The following is a 20,083-nucleotide window of genomic DNA, read 5'->3' as shown; positions in this document are numbered from 1 at the left end:
AGGTAAGAATTTTGAAGGTGGAAAGGCAATCTTTTTTGGAAAGTTAAAACAGAATCATTGCAGAATGACCAACCGTTTCCAGATTTCAAATAAGCTGTATAATGTCCTGAATTAGTTGAAGGACCATTATGATATATAATTGCAGTAGTTTTAAAAGTCCTTCCTGATATTGACAACTGCGAAGCCACAAAGTTATTAATTAAAGTTGTCAATTTAGTTCCATCAGGCCTACATCGTTGGAACATTAAAATGACATACTGGCCATAACTTCTTAAAAAATTAACGTGGACAGCATTCCAGACTTACACTGGCTGCACTCCATATTTTGATCGGCTGCCTTTACTAGCTTATTGAAGGATACTGATTTACTGTCAGGCAAAGTTAAATATATAAATCTTTCTGAGTCTACACTATTAGTACTTGATAGCCTACAGTTCTCGCAGTCATGCTGCCATTGATAAGAAAGGCCAAATAGATAATCTACATCTACACCCTCATCTTGCAATACATCAAGAATATACATTAAAAACTCCTGACAATCCTGCTGAATATTTTCAGAGAATTCTGTTTGACCTGAACATTCGTCTAACAGAAAACGAATTTCAGACACACTTTCTACTCTCGTTTTATCAGCACTACATTTCTCTAACACAGAATTCAACAAACAGCATAAACTTTGTTCCGAATTGATCACAATCTGTTCTTTGAAAGTCTCTAGTGAAAAGAGAACATTACCAACTACATTAGCATAGCAGTTGACACCAGAACTATTTTCAAATTTAAAACCAACAACATTTTCAACAGAATTCATTTTATTCCTGCTTCCACTTTTGGGTTCATCGACTTTTGGTCTTTTTGCTACAACCTCCCTACTATTACTGATATTTCTTCGTTTCCGGCCTACCACACGTTTCTCAATCAAAGGATATTGAGGCAAATGTGGCGCATACTCTCTTCTTAACCTATTGTATTCCTTAACACAATCTAGATCTGCACAAATGTTTGTGACATCACAGTCAATCAAGTACAAACCCGATAAAGTTTTGACTCATGACAATGCTACATAAGCCATACCCTCTTTGAATACAGAACTGCCAATATTCACTAAAGCAGTGTCTACACTTAAACCTTGCGATTTATGAATTGTCACCGCATATGCCAAGCAAACAGGAAACTGCTTACGGCGAACATATAAGTCTTTAACAAGCAAAAACCTAGCAGAGCAACGACCAATTAGCTGTACTTCCTCAATGCCATCAAATTTAATTTTTAAAAATTAAATTCCATCGCTATTTCTGTATTTCTCAAAATCAACAACATTACCCATTGATCCATTTACCAGACCTCCTTCAACATGTAAATTCCTTCTCAAAATGATTCGGCAATTTAAGCACACATTCAAAGTCTTTTCAAAACCCGCAGTTTTAGATATAGTCTTCTCTAATGAATCCAATTTAGATTTCAAATTCTCTGACAAAATAATTGTTGCTCCCATATGCTCTATTTTGTCAATAGCTTCAAGTTTCACAATCTCTTGTTTTTCTAAATTCAACATTTTGTTGTTGAAGATGGAACATTCTGCAAGAGTTGGCATCAAACATATTCCAGATTTCTTCACAGTAATTTTCTGAAAAATATCCTCTGGCAAAACGTCTTCTTCTGGATATAAATTTGACAGTAAGCGTGCATGTAAAGCTTCTTTACCATGCTCAGTCACTCTCCCGATTCTAATATCTTGTAGAATATTCTTGTAATCTTCGTCCTTCGCCTGACGCATATTTTCACGCAGCTCAGCATAACTGAAGTTTAACCATATGTTAACGTTGCCAATGCTCCCTAGGCACTTCTTGGTATCTTCATGTGTAAGCAGTTTAAACACTGGTTGTCCTTCCACTGGTGTCAGCTGCAGAAGATCACCAAAAACAATGATGTGTTTGCCACCGAATAACACATCATACTCTGTTTTAAGAACTTCCTGCATTCTTAAATGCACAAAAGCAAGCATGACATTGGAAACCATGCTTACTTCGTCAATGATAAGAAGTTTCATCTTCTTCAAAACTCGAGATACTTCACAACAAGCCTCTCCAGATAACTTGTGGCATTGTAATTTGTTATCATGCTCCACTGGCAGCATCAGTAACCGATGCAAAGTAATCCCTTTAATGTTATGAGCTGCCAGTCCAGTTGGAGCGGTCACAACACAAGACAGCGATGAATCAGTCCTTTTCTGCATATAACATGAAATTGCTTTAATAAGGAAACTTTTTCCAGTTCCTGCTTCTCCACTCACGTACAGTCGGACATGCTTCAACGACGTACATGAGCACTCTTCCTTTTCATGACTTAATCCATGCTCAATTTGGTTGGTAACTTCAACATATATTTTCCTCTGCTCAACGTTAAGTTGTCTTTCCAATTCTTCTAAGTTAACCGCATCCTTCTGAGCATGTGCCATGGCTCTTTCCACTTCAATCATGGCAGTGGCAGCTTCATTTTCAATAACTGGTTCTCCTAGTGGATCCTGACTCAATGAAACAAAACTCTGACTGTCCTGAGAACTGTCTCTAGCAATCTCGGCTGCAATTGTTGCTTCCTGCTCAATTTCTGCATTCAACATTTGTAGATATTTTGGAAAAACAGGACATTCTATGGACTCCTTGGCTGCATTGAAAGAGTCTTCGTAACAGAGGAAATCCCCAAGCAGTTCCTCTTCTGCACGCCAAGGCTTGAAAAGTTGCAAAAGAGCTAAATAGAAAAACTCTTTTCTTTCGGGAGATTCGCAATCCAATTTTCGATGATTTATCAATTGACATTTTTTTTGCTTGACCAGACATCCCTCACTTCCAATTACAGCATACACTCCTTTATCAATATCTTCTTTGATGTTCCTCTTGAAAACGTAATTTTGAAGAACTTCATACAGACAAGCATTCTCCAGGCGACTGCTTCTATTTGGATAATATGTATCCAACATGTTGCTCTTCAAAATATCTGTACTGTTTGGCTCCTTCTCCGCCAAATACTCAATTTCCCGTACAGGTTTCAGAACTCGATTACGCGTTGCAGCAAGACCAAGACTCGCCCAAATGATACTCCTAGATTTGGCATAGAGACTTGCTGAAGATATCCGGTCAGAACATTCGTAAGCTCCAATTTCTCGATGCGACAACATCTTCAGACTGAAACTGTACAACTTCTTACTGAGGCTCTTTTCATGGGAAATATCCTCCCACATATCCTTCAGTTCTGTCTTTTCTTTTTTAGTGATGTAAGATGTCACATACCGAGCCACAGCCATACAGTTGTCAGCCACAAACTGTATATCCATGTTAGCATTCCACATGGACAAAATCACTGGGTTGTAGTCGTTGATGTACTTGGACTCTTCGTTTCTTTTCAAATTGTATGTGTTTTTGGGTGATTTCCTCATCACATTATGTCGCAGCGATGACATCAAATTGTTAACTCTTCCTTTTGATAACACCGACCGTGGAAATGCAAAACGACATTTGGTGTAGTATTTGTCCTTGTTTCTGAATTTACGACGACAGTACTTTCTACAACGATGGCTTTGAAACCGTAAAACTTGTTCTCTTAGACTTTTGTCTTCGTTTGTCTTTGGAACAGCACATGTAGCATACTGTTCTATGAAACTCATCACTAAGTCATCCGGATCTGTTCCAAATTTGGGTGCATCTTTGATCCATAGTAGCATATGTATATGAGGAGCACCTCTTGCTTGATACTCCTTTCTGCAGAAGAAATCCAACACCTCTCCAAGAGGTGGATTTTTCTTATTCGTGATGAAAGACATCATAGCTTCAAATCTATGATTGAAGTACCTGCATACATTCACAGGATCCAAAGAGCACAGTTCTCCGGGTGTCTTGAATTCAATATTTTCAATGTTTCCATTTACCTCTCGTAGAAATTCAAGTAAGTCTTCCCAGCTATACACAGCACAGCTGAGAGTGAGGAACCATGTGGGAGTTCCTAAGTTCCTCAGCATACATTTTAAGTCACCATGACGGCGGTACCAATACTCATTAGTACCACACTGACAAGCCATGAGCTTAATCAGGTGAGAATCCAAAATACTGTCTTGCACATTGACTTTATCCAAGTCCCTTGCCGAGATATTTCGCAGTTGTATACCAATTTTCAAGATGTGGTTCACTGCATAAGACAATCCAGAGAGATCACTTTCAAACAATAGATGAAATAAATAGGGAATGCATTGTCGAAACCTAGGATCTTATGTATACAATTGTAAAGTCCGGTATTCTGAAGCAGGAATTTGAACAGGTCGCTCATCATAACGTCCTCCTCGACCTGTGGGAAATAACTGTGGGAAACACCGAGCTTCCAAACTTTCCTCCCAAACACAAATGGGACTCCCTTTGGCTTGTTTCATTTGAAACAACTCAATAGCATTCCCCATGACTTCCTTGGAATGCAAAGGATGAACACTATAATGTTCATATATTTCTTCCTTTTTAGAGGCTTCTACTTTCTCAATTTGACCAGGACACAAATCGCTGTCCTCTTCTTCACTTACTTCCTCTTCTGCAACACATACATTCTTGTAGTACTTATTATTTTTTATCAAATACAATGTTGCCTTTTTAACTTTCCTAACATCCACTAAATCTTGCCAGATTTTCTTACTCTTTTTCGGAACACCATTAACTATGATAACCAGAGGTTCCTCTTCCACTTTCTCTACTCCAATTGTATTAATGTTTTTCTTCAAATCCAAAGGCAAATAAACAACCCTTCCCTTTAATCCTCTCTGTAAATCTGATGGAGGCAACTTCCCTGTCTTTGGCTCCATTCGTACAATAGCCTGGAAGGGATGGACACTTTGAATCAAAATAGATTCATAAGTATTTAAATCCTTCAATTCATAAGGAATGTCATCTAATTCCAGATTATTATAAACCGCTCTAGCAGGCATCTGGTTTTGGTTTAATTTGTTATAGCAATAAGTACACATACGTTGGTCTGCTCCCAAATCAAAACAATTTTCTACCATCAAGTATGTGGCAAAATCCTTCCATTCACTATTGTTTTCCATATCACTCTTTGCATATATATCCACTAACTTAATCTGATTCTTATAATAAGTCCGTCGACAACACACACAAGTGAAATTAGGCCTCTCACTTGATTTCACCATAAACGTGGAAATTTCCTTGTGAAACTTATCTGTACTGAAAATCTGTTCACTGTCTTCCACATTACCATCTTCTAGTGGTTCAATATCAACATTGTTCTCTTTACCAGCAAAATAACAGAACTCAATTTCTTGACAAATATTCTTCACATCTACTTCAGAACCATGCAAAAGAGCTCTGCTTAATTTTTTAAGCATAATTGCTGGACTCTTAGCATAATACAACATTCTAACTAATTTCCTCACTTTATTATGATGCACTGCTAGCATCCTGAAATGATGAAATACACTCTGGCATACTCTCCTAGAAAGACAAGCCAGTGAATGACCACGCAAACCTGTCACTTGTCTCACTCTGCAAGGATCTAATTCTTGCAACAACTTTATTTTTTGCTTTACACTTTTCTTATGAAATGTCCATATAAAATCACAAAGCAAATTGATGGAATCCTGTCGCACACTGCAAATAGAACTACACTTCCAGGTGTACACTGGTCCCTTAGGACGTCTCCCTAAAACCTCATCACTTAGCACCTCTTCTGCATCTGCAGACACAAGTATTTCTTTTTCAACCGGATGACCATCTTTTACCTCATATGCTCGACCACTGCTGTCAACTGCATGCACCAAAACATTGTCCTGAAAATAACTCTCCTCATTAAAAAATGCCTCACTATTTGAACTATGCATCCATTCTCTTAAGAAAACTTCACAAAAATTACTACGATTAACTTCTCTCTTCCATCTACTATTAGATTTGAAAACATAGATTACCTTGTTTAGTTTCCTAATTCTATTAATTACCAAAATAAATAACTTTCGCTTGATTTCGAAAGCCTGATCCATAATTTTCTCTACATTTTTCTTTTTCTTATAAAATGACACTTTCTGTTGACCTTTTTTAAATTGTTTTAGCAAATTGACAATTACCCTGTTGCGGAACATATGCTTACGAATGTCCCTGAAAATATTTGCCCTTCTACTGCCATGCACAGAGTTATCTCCTGCTCTAGCACAAACTTTTTTCACTGGCCTTTCCTTTCCATTTAAATTGGCTCTCTTTTTCTGGACTAAAACTTGTTCTGTAGTTATACTTTTGTTTCTACAAATGTTTTTAAGGAATGATTTCGTTCTCTTACCCGGTGTTCTCTTCGTCCGTTGAGGTAATACTAATGTAGAGGACTGCTGCAAAATGTTAGGTAACTGCTGTCTTTGACGTTTCGTAGCCTTTCGAATTCTATCCTTAGACGGCATTGTCTAATTTCCAAATAATCTGCAGTTGAATCTGTGGTGAAATATAATAAAAAATGTTATTAACCACTATTACCAAACAGTAAATCAATAACAGTAAGAACTAGATTCAACAATGCTATAAAAATAAATAAAATAAAAGTATTCACAAGGGTGCAGGGGGTATCACTTTGACACCCTCTGGCACCCTCAAAACAGGCACAGGTGCCATGTGGCAGGCAAACCAGCCCTAAGGGCAGGTCTGCCTTTCACATGACATAGGTGTGCGAGCACACATGTGCATGCACACCGGAATCGGTATTTTACCATGAAGTTTGATTTCATGCTAAAATACCGATTCGTTAAGGCCTTTGGGACTCAGAAGACTCCCCCCTACATAGCAAATTTACAGAATCGGTAAAATTACCGATTCGGTATTTTACCGAACCAATAATTTTTCCGATTCTGTAAATGTAGATTTACCTACATGTGGCCTTGGATTTAGGCCCCTACATACCGATTGGCCATTTAACGGTCGGAAACGGCCGAAATCGGCCGTAACCGGTCGGTAAATGGCCTGAAACGACCACCTACATCGGGCCCTAAGTGTGCATGCATTTGATTTCAAACAAAGTTTTAAAACATTTTATGTAAAACAATAATACACCTACATTCATGGGGAACAGACTTAAAATGCCCTAATACACATGAAAACGTTTTTTAAGGAACTTGCACCTTTTTTTCAATAACTTTTAACATGGCTATGTAACTCAAACAATCAAAATGAAAATTTGCCAAGCACACATTGGGGCGTATTTACAAGGGCCTTGCACTACGAGGAAAGTGTCTTCAAATGACCAGACACACATGGGGACGTATTTACAAGGCCCTTGAACCCGGGGGAAGTGACTTGAAATTGCTAAGCACACATAGGAGGGTATTTACAATGCCCGTGCAACACTTATGCATCATTTTTTACATATACACCGTAACATTAACAACACAATTGCATCATATATCTGTTCCGCAAAAGCGACGCATTGCAAGAGTCACATTATTTTACCATCAAAAACAATTTCACCGATTCTGTAAATGTAGATTTACCTACATGTGGCCCTGGATTTAGGCCCCTACATACCGATTGGCCATTTACCGGTCGGAAACGGCCGAAATCGGCCGTAACCGGTCGGTAAATGACATGGAACGACCACCTACATCGGGCCCTAAGTGTGCATGCATTTGATTTAAAAAAAAGTTTTTAAACCTTTTATGTAAAACAATAATACACCTAGGGCCAGATGTAGGTAAATCACATTTACCGATTTTGAAATACCGAATATTACCGAATTTTACCGATTCGGTATTTCAAAATCGGTAAATGGGATGTAGGTACCAACAACTGATTTATTACCGATTACTTAAAAATTCGGTATTTACCGACTCGGTAAATACCGAATCGGTATTTGCTATTGAATCCTATGGTCCTTGAAGCTCATAGGATTCAATTCAAATATCGATTCGGTATTTACCGAATCGGTAAATACCGAATTTGTCAAGGGTGCAGGGGGTATCACTTTGACACCCTCTAGCACTCCCAAAACGGGCATGTGTGCAATGTGGCACACAGACATGCCCTAAGGGCACGTCTGTCTGTCACATGGCACATGTGTACATGCACAGATGTGCATGTACACAGGAATCGGTATTTTACCATGGATTTGTATTCCATGGTAAAATACCGATTCTGAAAGCCATGTGCCAATGGAAAATTGGCTACCCACATTTCAATCTTGCATTTTCGGTAAAATTACCGAATCTGTAAAATTACTGAATCGGTAAAATTACCGAATCGGTAAAATTACCGATTCGGTAAAATTACCGAAAATGCAACATTTAAGGGCCCCTACATGTCAATGGCCATTTACCGGTCGGTAACGGCCGAATTCAGCCGTTACCGATCGGTAAATGGCTATTTTCGGCCACCTACATCTGGCCCCTACATTCATGGGGAACAGACTTAAAATGCCCTAATACACATGAAAACGTTTTTTTAAGGAACTTGCACCTTTTTTTCAATAACTTTTAACATGGCTATGTAACTCAAACAATCAAAATGAAAATTTGCCAGGCACACATTGGGGCGTATTTACAAGGGCCTTACACTACGAGGAAAGTGACTTCAAATGACCAGACACACATGGGGACGTATTTACAAGGCCCTTGAACCCGGGGGAAGTGACTTGAAATTGCTAAGCACACATAGGAGAGTATCTACAATGCCCGTGCAACACTTATGCATCATTTTTTACATGTACACCGTAACATTAACAACACAATTACATCATATATCTGTTCCGCAAAAGCGACGCATTGCAGGAGTCACATCATTTTACCATCAAAAACAATTTCACCGATTCTGTAAATGTAGATTTACCTACATGTTGCCCTGGATTTAGGCGCCTACATACCTTTTTGCCATTTACAGGTCGGAAACGACCGAAATCGGCCGTAACCGGTCGGTAAATGGCCTAAACGACCACCTACATCGGGCCCTAAGTGTGCATGCATTTGATTTCAAACAAAGTTTTAAAACCTTTTATGTAAAACAATAATACACCTACATTCATGTAAGGGCAGGTCTGCCTTTCACATGACATACGTGTGCATGCACAAATGAGCATGCACACCGGAATCGGTATTTTACCATGAAGTTAGATTTCATGCTAAAATACTGATTCGTTAAGTCATTTGAGACTCAGAAGAGTCCCCCCTACATAGCAAATTTACAGAATCGGTAAAATTACTGATTCGGTATTTTACCGAACCAATAACTTTTCCGATTCTGTAAATGAAGAATGCAAAATCGCCTTTGAAAGCAGAATGCAAACACTTGACGCAAAACATCATTTTAAATACACAGCTGACTTTCTTATTTACGCAAAAAAGCATACTACTCTTCAACTAAAATATATAAACGATAACTCACCTTTACAAATTCTTTTTGAAATTGAAAACAGTCTCAGAAACACACCAATTATTCTGTACCAGAATTAAAGGTATGCACTCCAGAGGCTGGAACCAACAAATGCACCGAAACGCTGATATTCAACACACATATCTCTCATGTCAGCCAATAAAAACTCTTCCCTCACTTTTTTCAAATCAACACCCTTCCCCCCTCTGCCCTTTCTACCTCTTTTCCATAGCAACTACTGCCTGCCAGACCTGTCATGGTCACAAGTTCACACAACAATGTTTCAAATGAACTCTGAACTCTCAGTACACCTGCTAATCCACTGCAATCTTTCATAACAACATTTTTAAATAACCATTCAAAATACATCTTTCAAAGAACACATCCATGCACCCTAACTTTCTGTTTTCAGCAATGGAAATACACCAATCACTGCTAATGAATCATTTGCACTTAAACTCCACAGTTTTTTACATTACAAACATCACTATTTCAACTGCCATTTCATTCCCACACTTCATCTGACTGCAGCAAAAACTCCTCTAGCTATGTTTTCAGTCTGGATTCTTGGACATAGCTACATCCACTGGGCTCACAGGTATGCTGATAACAGAAATTTACACAACCTCGATTTACAAAATGTGGAAATCAAATGGATTGGTCGAAGAGGATTGAAATGTCACCAATTGATACCATTGGTGTAAACCTTTTTACATTTGCCAAACCCTGACCTCATATTAGTGCACTGTGGAGGAAACGATTTGGGCACTTTGACTGGGGTAGGTCTGGAAATGCTTTTAAAGGACACCTTTGAGCAATTGATGACACTTTTTCCTCAAACTGCCTTGGTATATTCCAATATATGCCAAAGACAAAAATGGAGGTGGTCCAATCAATTTTGTCCACAAATTGAGAAATCGAGGAAGCATGTAAATAAGTCTGTTTCAGCTTACATGAAAGACCATGGAATGGGTGCTATCTACAACAATAACTTGCGTTACTATATGCAAGATATCTACAGAGGAGATGGCGTGCATTTCTCAGATGAGGGGAACAGAGTTTTCATACTAAATTTAAGAATGTGTATTGGTTCCTACTTATAAGTTTCTAGAACATACACAGAACCCAAAAGCTCTTTTCAGAGCTACCTTAACTTAGTGTACTCTTTTGAAATTTCGAATGTACCTTTTTTTCACTTATTTTCACCTATATTCGCTTCCCGGTACGCTACCCAGTTCGCGTACCGGCAGCTAACCACGCGAGAAAAAATACAATTTTTTTTTATCGACATATATGAGCCTCCTCAGCCACCCTCAGAAAACTTAGGGAGACAGGATACGTCTAAAGTACCCCAATCTACCCATTCTGAACATTATTTACCCTCCATCTTGTATCTCAATTCTACCGAAACACAAAATGGAGGACTCCCGTAACGCTGCAAGTTCGCGTACCGGGAAACGCACTGACAAGCACTCGCTCAAAAAAGGTGGGAAAGTAATTTACAGAAAAACCACTGGAGACACTTTCACCAATTAAACAGTAGCTCATACTACATACCAATCCCTACCATTTTCACAAATAACGTTGGAATACCATTTACCCATTTAGCATGTAGAACTCTCTAAAATCCCTGAGGTAAATTACTTCACAAAACATATCGGAAGTGTTGGAAATGACAACCAATTAAAATATTACTTTCAATTTCTACTATTATATCATGACATTTCATTGATTATGTACCTGAATATATATAAACAAAGAGAGAGAAACACACCCATTTTGACTACTACTTCGTGAAGTGCATAACAACAAAAAATCAACTGATAACTTCAAGTTATATTTAAAAGGTAAGATATTATTTATAAAACTGAAGTATGTTCTGTACTGAAAGCTAATTAGAAAAACATTTTCTGACAGTTATATTCTATCACTCTGTAATACTTATAGAATAAAATAGACTTCTCTGTTTTAGTTATGGCAGGGCCAGTCCAAGGATTTGCGAGGCCCTGGGCTAAAAAGGAACGTGCGCGAGGCCCCCTCCAATTTACATAAGTAGCCCCTTGCAAGGAGAACATTCACAGACACTGTGGGGGCCCCATTCTCACACCTTCATAGGTGTGAGAATTGATTGTGGTCTAAAAGTTAAAACTGAGGGTGCGCCAAAATGCTGGACAATGGGCCCCCCACAGTGTCTGTGAATGGTCTCCTTGCAATTGAAGGAGCGTCTCCTTCTTCCTCCACTATACCTCCTGACACCATCCATGAGAGGCCCAAGGAGGGGGCCCCCGCCAATGGACCTTAATTGCAGGCGACACCTTTCTTTGTGATAGATCTCCAGGAAAACAAAAGGACACATCACCAGTGCGTGGCCCCATGCTGGTGGGCTGAGTGCGAGGCCCCGAGCGGCAGCCCACGCTGCCCATGCCTAGCGCCAGCCCTGAGTTAAGGATAGAGTTAGACTTCTCTAGTATAATTCAGAATTGACTAAGAGTTTATTTGATAATTTTCTTCATATTTCTACTTCCAATTTGATACCATACACTGCCCAAAGAAAAAAACACTGTTTAAATAACCAAACTGCCTGTCTGTACTGAAACCCAACAGTGCCCTATCCGTACTGATATATTTATTTTTTATGCAATTTACAGCAAGAAAATGGAAGGACAACAAAATGAAATTAATATTTCATTTGAAATTAATATGGAAAACAATCCTAAGGAAGACAAAGAGGAAATAGACTTTATGGATCACTCTCTGGACCAAGACTTAATTAATTGTGTAGAAGAAATTGAATCATGGAAGGAAAAGGAGGACATACCTGATGAATTAATGTTGGAAATTCTTTTAGATTTTGAAAAATCACAACAATACATTTTTATTTAAAAATTAAAAATAGTTTGAGACATTGTTCTTTTTTATATGTAAATTATGAAATAGTACCAAAATAGATATAATATAAAGTGAGAATTAAAATATACTGTGCAACATTTTTGTGTTACATACTAACTTTGTTCATAGTTACTTCCTTTCTCCCACTATATAATCCCCAATGTGTATTTAACATCTCTTTATCATCTCCTGCTACCATGTTGTTTCGGCTTTCCAGACAGACTATGGTATGAATTCCATATACCACAATAACTTCTTTAACAACGAGCAAGATACCTACAAAGGAGACGGCGTTTATTAAATAATAGACTCTACATTGATACCTACATGTAGCTACGTAAATAAAAATAAACAAATAAAAAAAAAAAACGAACAATCAATAAACATACAATAAGTTAAAAGTCAATCATTCTTGTTTCCTTATAGTACGCTCCCCAGACCGCTTTCCGGTACGCGAACCGGGCGCACCCCACGAAAAAAACATTTTTTTTTGGCCCCACGGGGCACTTTAATATCCCCCTCATCAATCCTAGGGGGTCAGAAGGGGTCTACCTTGCCCCCTTTCCTTCATTTCCCCCTTCGTTTTTCTCCTACTCTTGTCTCTCGATCCTACCGAGAGACAAGATGGCGGCCGCTACGGACTGTTTAGAATGTTGACAGACACCGGAGAGCCAATCAGCTTCGCTTCGCAAAGCTCCGTTACGCGAAAAGTACGCGAACTGGTGCACTATCCAGGACGCTGTCACAGATATATAAATTTTTTTAAGCGTTAATTTCTCAAAATCCACTGGAGCACATATATTGAGACCCAGCAAAGGCACATCGGGCTAACAGTCCCTACAATTTTGCCAAGTTTCATGCAAATCTATTCAGCCGTTCGAGCTAAAAGTGAGGCCAAACGCCCTATGGAAAAATGAATGGGAAAAACGCATTTTGGGACCCCCCTTTTTTCTCGGCCCCCCCTTGACGAAACCCCCCCCAAATTTTCAGGGGCTGATCAGAAACAAAATGTGCCATTTTCCTGAAAATTTCAGCCGATTCCGTCCACAAACGCCAAAGTTATTAGACATAGAATTTTCAAAAGTTCCATAGAGAAAAAATCCTAACTATATATACCTACTGGCGACCGCCAGTAGGTAATATATATATATATATATATATATATATATATATATATATATATATATATATATATATATATATATTTCAAACAGACCTTTGTGAACATACCAAAAAAGACGCCAAGCCCATTCCATATTAGCGTGTTATTTAATAACACTTAATAAGGAATTGGGGTCGGCGTCTTTTTTGGCATATTCACAAAGGACTGTTTAAAATTTAATGAGGTTCGCAGCTTAGCCGTGATCCCACCGCCCTGAAGAGGCGGAGAGACTTGCGATGATTGCAACATATATATATATATATATACTTAATATATGTAGTAATTTATTTAGTGCAGTTTAAACCATTTTAGATTACATGGAAAATTAATTAAGTTTAGTTTTTGATATAAAAATGAGTTGGATGTGAATAATATATTCAAAATACTTAATAGATTTATTGGACATTATGATAGAAAAATAAAAAAGATGCTATTGAAATTAACTGATGTAAAAATAATATTTGTTTATAAATAGTATAATTATTTATTTTATTTTTTGGAAGTGGATATTGGTGGTATTTTTAATTTTTTTGTTTAACTTTTGTTGAATGTGTATGTAATATTTAGCCAACTAAAAGTGGATTATAAAATAATTAAAAGTTAATCAATCCATAGATAAGTCTATATAAATATTGGTACAATTCATTGTTGAGCTTCTAAATAAAAATATAGCTTATCATGAAAAAATATATTTACAAAAATAGGTTTAAATATAAAATTATTTTTTTATTTGAGGAAGATTTGTTAAAGTACTTAAAAAGAAAACATACCATGTTCAACATTAATGTTAAATAGGAGTTATGATAGTTAATTATCTAATATTATACTCATATGACTGTGGTGATTGTGGTTTTGAATTCGTAATGAGATATTTCATCACTCCTAATAAAAATGATGTACTTTGTTAGTATGGATTGCAGTTAAAATACTTTAATAGCATCTCCTCTTATACGTATGTTTTCAACACTGAGTGTAGGGTTGGGGTCATAAAAGCTAATCTGATTGTACGAAAAATACGCATTTTCTCCAATGAGAGTGGAATCAAAGTTAGAATAGTAATTTTGGACTCCCCAAATATATACACTTTATTCAATGAGTGTAAGGTCAGACTTAGCATATTGAATTTGATCTCTCCAAAAATAAACCCTTTCACCAATGAGTTTGGGAATTATATCAGAATAGTAAAACTAAGTAAAACCAATTACATTGCGCGCTGTATCGCCTATTTGGCATTGCAGCGCACGAAATGTAATTAATTATATTTATTTATTTATTGACTCAACTCCGTTGAGCCCAGTTCTGGAGTTTACTACACCTGACCCTGCCCCTCTCCCGCCCCGCCCCACTGTCCGCAGCACTCCCTCAAGGAGCCGCTACTGCCTCCCCAAATATATGTCTTATCCCCATTGTACCTGAGATAGGCATTATAATAAAAAATCTGAACTCAGCATCAATATGCACTTCTCACGAATGAAAGTGGGATTTGAGTTATAACAGTATATCGTACCCTCAATATATAAGCCCTTTCTACAAATAAAGTAGGATTGGAAATAGAATAGTAAATTTGTCCTCTCCAGTTATAGACCATTTCTTTATTGTAATTGGGACTGTAGTTTGAATAGTAAAGCTGACCCCTTCCCCCTTTAGTTATATGCACGTTCACCAATGTAAGTGGGAATGGAGGTGGAATGGTAAATCTGCCCTTCCCCCAAAATATATGCCTTTTCCACAATGAAAGAGTTGGGAGTGGGGTTATAATAGTCAACCTGGCATCCTTAGTTATATGCACTTTCCCCAATGTAAATAGAAATGGAATTGGAATAGCAATTAGGATATTCCCAGTTATATGCAATACCCAATGAAAGTGTGATTGGAGTTAGAATGGTAAACATAGCTTCCTCGGTTATATGCTTTCCACCCAATAAAAGTGGCATTAGAGTTAGAATAGTAAACCTGATTGCCACAAATATATACACTTGTTGTAATGAGTGTTAGAGCAGAGATGGAATAGTAAATGTGAAACCTATAAATATTAGCCAATTATATAATGAATATTATAATAGAATTGGATGTTTTCCTTCAGGTGATTATCACATGCATTACTAATATAATATTTTTTTTCCAAATGGTACATAATCATGTATGTAATTTAAAAAGATTTAAATGAATCACATATAGAAAACGTATGTTTAACAAACTATTATAAATTGTAGATACATAAATACAGAACATAAAAAAGTAATATGTTTAAGTATATAATTTTGGTAAACTGCATTTTATATTTAGGTTTTAATATAACATATCCCCTATTAACAATGGCGGTCAATTGCATCACCAACCGCCATCGCAGCAGGCAGGAGACCGCCCAACAATGAGTTGGCAGTCCCATCTGCCCAATTAGGATGAGACCACCATGCACGGGGTCGAAAAGTGCTTTTTTTCTTCTGTGGCTTGTGCTGCCACCCCCAGGAAACCATATGCAGCACAAGCCACAGTAGAAAAAGCACTTTGTGCACATTCAAGTACCATGTGCTAGGCTCCATATGGTGCCTGCCACACACTGCATTGATGTGTGAGGGGCACCACATATGCCCCGTAAGGCCACCTAGCAGTGGCCCACAGGGGACGGGACCCTGCTTGGGGCCCCCAAAGTCTGTTTCTGACTGCCAGAAAGGGACATCCTCATACCTTCAGCGATGCCTGAGCGAGAACCGCCTCAGTTGAGTGGTTAGGAATCTGACCCCCACCTCGACAGGATCTTGGATCCTGTCGGAGGCAGAGGTCTTTCCCCTTGACCTCTGCTGTCTGACCACCTGCATCAAATGCGGTGTTGGGAACCAATAGCCTGTATGCCGATTACACATCCACTAATGGCCTGTTGATGGTGGTCCTACAGACATAATAATTAGGCCAATAATTAGATATTTTAAGACAATAGTTAACATTTTAGATAATTGGAAATATTTAGAATCTGAGTGAATTTTTTTTATTTAAAACTATTTAATATAGAAAAGTTTCAAATACAAGCCATATTTACTTTCCATACACTTTGCAGGATATCTACATTTTGGGCAAAGCCCTATAACACACTTTGTAAGATCTATGCGGTAGTGGCGGAGACATCAAGGACTGGGGTGGCAATGTTTGCAAATAAGGGAATAGGAGATTTCTGTAAACCGGAAGCCAATTCTTCACATCTGACACCCATTCCCTTTTAACAATATAAATGCAACCCATAACAAAGCATCTACGTTTTTCCTCTTCAACTTTCAGATCCAACAGCTGCCTCATTCTGCCTGAAGGATGCCTAAAGGAAAAAGAGACATTTCAATGAGTAGAGGACAGCCCTTTCAGTACAATTTGTGGCAAAATGACTTCCTTCCTTTACCATCAGAAAACCCCAGAAGGCAGCCTTATGTGAGGAGGCGACGGACTTTGTCAGTCAGGGGAATAAAGCCACCACTGTGGCGATATTAGAAAGAAGTGGCAAAATGAGAGGAGGCAGGTACAAGAAAAGTTCTCCAGGATTCAGCTGGTATTGTTTTTGTTTCTGGAGGGCCAACTGGATCTCATCTCTGTCTCAGCCCCCTGGAGGAGGCCATCCTCTCCACAATGTACCCCCACTTGAAATACTGGCTGCCTCTTTCCCACAACACTAATGTGGTGTGACAAGTAAGATTCTATCTCGCTCTCTTCCTAAAAGCAAACTTGCAAATACTCATTCACATCTGAATTTCACTCATCTGTGTATTGTCGGGCACACTTCACAAATATACCCCTCAAAAACATCCTTTAACACAAGCACTATAAATTTATACATGAGCTGAACATATTGTTTGTAGGCTCTTTTGCTGCATCAAATGTGTCTTGTTCATTCGTTGATTCAACTGAGGCAGGAGCCATAGTAACTGCAGCAGGGTAGCACGTAGGGTAGGTTTTGCAACACAACTCACCAACAGTCTCAGGAATGTCCTTTTGCTAAAAATCTGACTAACACACTATAAAGGATTTTGGTTACTTGCTTTGTTAAAAAATAACAGTATATTTGGCAATATGTTTAGGAATAACTTATAATTTGTATTCAAATGTAACCTTCAAATAGTTATACTGTTGCACTATTATATAGTAATACTTTTTTTAACCTTGTAAAGCAATGTGATGTTGACCCATCCACAACCTGCCACAAAGGCATTTTCTTCTCCTAAATGTGCACGAAAATGTAGACTGGCACCAAACAGATTGACAAATTGAATGTCTCTTCTTTTGCCTTTGGACTTAACCTCCTGTATGTCTTTTGGCACACATCCCTAGTGCACCTGGCTCAATATATATTGCTGTTGTTTTAGATAAAATATAGTTCCTTATAAAATTGGCCATAAACTTGCCAAAGTAAGGGTTGAGCTACAACTGTCTTACTTTGCAGGAGAGCAATCTGTGTCTCCTAAAATTAGTGTTAACCCATATAATCGGCATCTTGTTGTATAATTTATAATGGCTATATAGCTCGCTCATGAAACACACACAATGTGATGGGAGGATGCTTACAATAAGCAATGGCTCGAGAAGCACTCCAGCCCATTGTTCTTTTGCTCACCAAGCCACTTCAGTTTGGACCCAGCCATATGCAAATCAGTCTTGACCCTGCTCCTCAAGGGAACAGTCAAGCCTGAACTGCCAAGCCGGGTGCTTCCTGAACCAGAACACCAGCAAACCAGGACTGGTTTTAGCCCCAGTTATGGGCTCATGAGCCGGGTACAGCTTGGTTCCAGTGAGACATACCCGTGAGGTTGGTACATGAAAGACATAAAAGGTGATTGTTGGCTGCTTGCAGTAAGGCCAATTACTGGCAATAGCTGAGATGGTATGATGAGCAAAAGAACAATGCAAAGATGGTTTGGGATGCTACCCTGAGTGATTGGCAGTGGTTAGACACATTGCGAGCATTCCCCCATTATCTTTTGTGTGTTTTATGTATGTCTCTCTCCTGTCAGCTTCTGACGTACAACAGTGTATGGTGTTCACCTTGAGAACATTAAAACTGATAAAACAAAGGGACATTGTGGAAGCAGTTATCAGGCCCTCTAGGTCAAGTAAATCTGGGAACCTATGATTTTAACTTTAGCATTTAACCCCTTCGATGCTCATGATGGAACGGTTCTGTTATGAGCATCGGTCGAGCTGTGCTCATGACGGAACTGTTCCATCATGACCACACCCGTTTTCATAAGGGCCCAGCACTGGCGGTAAATCTGCACCGCACGGATGAGGTTAATGAATAATCCTTTCAACAAGACCTTTATCTCAAATGCTATTGATCTAGCAGGCTATAAATCTATTTAGTGAGAATGTTTGTTTTCCTTACTATATGTATCTTTAATGTGTCAGCATTGTGGTCATGATAATTGTTAAAGATTGATAATATTAATTGAACATAATTTCAATCTCTATAGCTTCTGGATTTGGAAATACTTTGAAAACACAAACTACAAGGTCACATGTTCATTAGCTGAACTTACGGGGATGTCCAAAAATGTAATCTCTATGTCTGAACTGATGAGTTCACATTTTTGAGATATAAAAAAATCATCCATGGAACAACCCTAATTTCATGCTTATATATGCTCAAATGGTACACATTTTATCATATATTGTGGATTTATATGTTTTAATGTATTGTGGGCCTGATTCACAAAGGTAAACTTAGACCAAAAGTCTAAGTTTAGTCCTGAAGTCTAAGGTTAGACCAAAATTGTAACTTTACTAGTTACAAACTGCTCCCATGAATGTGTAACTTCGGTTGTTAGATCTGACATCCTTGGTGTGGAAGTTTCTCAAAACATTTTGCCTTTAAGCCATCTGATTTGCTGAATGTTTTTGTTGCCTTTTGGACTCTGTGCACTTTATCAGTGATAAGGTGCCTGTGCTCACCCTTTATAACAGGGTGTAATTGTCATTTACCTGATTGGGACATTTCATTTACTTTTAAGTCCCTAGTACATGGTACTACATGTACCCTGGAGCTGTAAATTAATAGCTACTAGTGTTCATGCAGCATTCACTGTACCACCCATTAGACTAGCGTTTTCAAAACATTTCTCAGGTCTACCACTGTAGCTTGTAGTGCAGTTGTATACTGTCATTTTGACCTGGCAAAATAAACCTTTCCCAAGCTTATTCCTTTTTAATGCTTATAAACCACCCCTAAGTTAGACCATAAAGGCTCATACAGGAGGGTGCATTGTATTTAAAAAGTAGGAAATATGTACTTAGCTTGTACATGTTCTGCCAGTGCCATTTCACTGTTGTAATCTCTCCCATTGACTAACACCATTTACAACATTTAATTTAAAAAGTGCTAAAGTTTGATAGGGAACAAATAGAGACATGTTGTTTAAACTTAAATGAATGGTCATTATTACCCCTCTTTAATGGTGAAGTCAGATTTTAAGCCACAAATCTGAAAATACCACTTTTAGAAAGTTGACATTTTCTTGTCTCAAATATGTGTATCCTCTGCCTGCGTCATGGGTCAATAGACTGTGAATGGCTCTGATGTTAGGGGTTTGGTATTGCTTCCAGAACCTAACACAAAGGGGGCTTAGGTGTGGACAGGATTTCGCATCTTGACATAATGACTGGGGAGGGGCTG

The sequence above is a fragment of the Lissotriton vulgaris genome, chromosome 8 (assembly GCF_964263255.1).
Source record: "Lissotriton vulgaris chromosome 8, aLisVul1.2, whole genome shotgun sequence".
Lineage (NCBI taxonomy): Eukaryota > Metazoa > Chordata > Amphibia > Caudata > Salamandridae > Lissotriton > Lissotriton vulgaris.
Note: the sequence above shows the minus strand (reverse complement) of the source record.